Source organism: Silene latifolia, chromosome 3, assembly GCF_048544455.1.
Source record: "Silene latifolia isolate original U9 population chromosome 3, ASM4854445v1, whole genome shotgun sequence".
Lineage (NCBI taxonomy): Eukaryota > Viridiplantae > Streptophyta > Magnoliopsida > Caryophyllales > Caryophyllaceae > Silene > Silene latifolia.
Genome location: NC_133528.1, coordinates 149,477,601 through 149,479,925, shown reverse-complemented (window position 1 = coordinate 149,479,925; position 2,325 = coordinate 149,477,601). Strand labels below are relative to the sequence as shown.

Here is a 2,325-nt window from a genome sequence, read left to right as displayed (position 1 = left end):
CTTGTTAATATTTTTTTTTTCTTATGACGAGAGGGTTGAGTCCCTCCCGGGCCCATGCATTCCCGCACCACCACATGGACCATGTAAGCCACCCCTTTCGGGGGCTGCAGTGGCCAAGTGATCATCGCCCCAGCTGGTAGTCGAATCTGAGACCTCTCAACTCCTGCATTTCTGCAAGTTTCAAGGTTTAACCCAGCTATCACTGGACTAACACCACTTGGTTGACTTGTTAATATTTGGTTACTAATTTAATACTGTAACAAAAGTTGATGAAAAGATGAAGGAAGATGGGAAATAAAAAGGCATGAAGGAAGAATGGGAGAACAGTAATCAATGAATGCTTTTTTTAATGTTAAAAATGGGTAATTGTTTAATTTATGACTCTGTATATAATCTGTTACCCATTGGAATTTGTAATACATAGAATGGTTGGTGGTTTAAATAGTAGTATTGCATTAATGAGCAAGATGGACAGTTTTGCTCTTATTTTTTCTACTGGATTACGATACTCTTTGACAGGGGCGTCTTAAAGTAAATAGAGGCCCGGTGCAGTACAAAAAAATGAGGCCCCAAATATGAATGAATAAGTGTCCTACACGTCGAGGTTTGTACTGAATTTTATTAGTAAAGCTTATAAATTCGGAGGCCAAAACCGGAGGCCCGGTTCCGCCGCCCGTGGTCGCACGGGGTATTAGACGCCCCTGCTCTTTGAGGTTATGGACCATTTGTCCAATTAATAAAAGAGGAATGATAAAAAGCTGATGTGGCCATATTGTAAAATCGGGATTGGCTCAAACAAAACTGATTTTGTGAGGTTGAATATGAGGGCTGCATTACCTTAATTCTCAAAGGAGATTGTGGCACCTCAGCTTTTTATCATTCCTCTTTTATATATATAATGATTTTCATTCATACATTTAATGCTCATACATAAACATTACATTACTCTTACACTATAGTGCATCCAAAAATTTATTTCCATCACTTTTTATGTTTTTGTTCTCCAGCTAATCTTAATCTTATCTTCACAATTATTTGACCTTATCTTAACAAATTCATTTTCTTCAACCTTATCTTAACATTCATCATCTTTAACTTTAATACAAAACTTTCATCTTTTATCCAATTTGTTGTTTAATGCACAATCCACAATAAACACCAAATTAAATATCCAGGTTTTTCAAATTTATTATTTATACACCAACTTATTGGTCATAATCTTCATCATTTTTAGCGGATGTAACATATTTTCCTTTGTATATAGTTCATTTAAAGCCTACACAAGGTAATATGGATTCTCTTATTTTCCTATTAATTTCGCTTTTAATGTCTTTGATTTGTAAATTTTGATGTTTTAGAATTTAGGGTTCTTATAAACTTGAGTTTTTGATTGATATTTTTAGTTTTGTTTAACAAGACTTATTTTGAAATTGATCTTGATGAGGGTATTCACATAAATAGGTTTATAGATCTATTTTTTTCGATAGAAGGGTTTTTACAATTTTTTCATTAGTTTTCTTAATTTTTGTATCTTTTGTTCAAGGTAATTATCAATAATGGAGGTAGTCATTGCTGCAAATTTTTTTGAGTGTTAAGAATAACATAAAATAATAGGTGGGTTGAGAGAACTTTGATGATATGATTGTGATAATATATATTGTTTAATCATCTTTTATATAAATGTCTGGAATTTTCATTATATTGTGACCATTACAATTTCTGCAGGTATTGAAGTGTTGAAGTTTATAGTTGAGTTGAAGATTAACAAACAAAAGCTCTTGTTGGATCTGTATAAGACACACCCCCAAGCACATATCTTATTTCCTTCAAAGTGATTTCAAAAAACGACAATAGGCACATATTACACCAAAATTAATCTTCCATTTATGTACTCTCATTTGTACAATTAGTAACCACATTAATAATTATTTGACCTTTTATATAATTTGTAACATAATATGCTTTTGTAGAAACATCTTTGTCATACATATAATTACTTGTTCAGATCACAATTTAATAAATTCAAAATAATCTCATATATGTTCTTAATGACACGTATTAAACCAAAATGAATCTTCCAGTTATGTACTCTTATTTGCAATATTTGCAGACCAAATTAAGAATTATTTGTCTTTTTATATAGTTGGTAACATACTACACTCGTGTGGAAACATCTTTATCATACATATAACTACTTGTTCAGATCACAAGTTAATAAATTTAAAATAGTCTCGTATATATTTTTAATGGGCACATATTACACCAAAATGAATATTCCAATTATGTAATTCATTTGCACTGTTTGTAACTACATTAAAAAAAATT

At 31.3% G+C, this 2,325-nt stretch overlaps 1 long non-coding RNA gene across 1 annotated transcript; it reads left to right on the top strand.

Moving 5' to 3' along the window:
* Positions 1 to 977: 977 nt before the first annotated feature.
* On the top strand, positions 978 to 2,123 carry LOC141646462 (uncharacterized). The gene is made up of 2 exons (XR_012545562.1): positions 978 to 1,285; positions 1,726 to 2,123. It is a non-coding gene; the product is annotated as an uncharacterized LOC141646462 (long non-coding RNA).
* Positions 2,124 to 2,325: the final 202 nt, after the last annotated feature.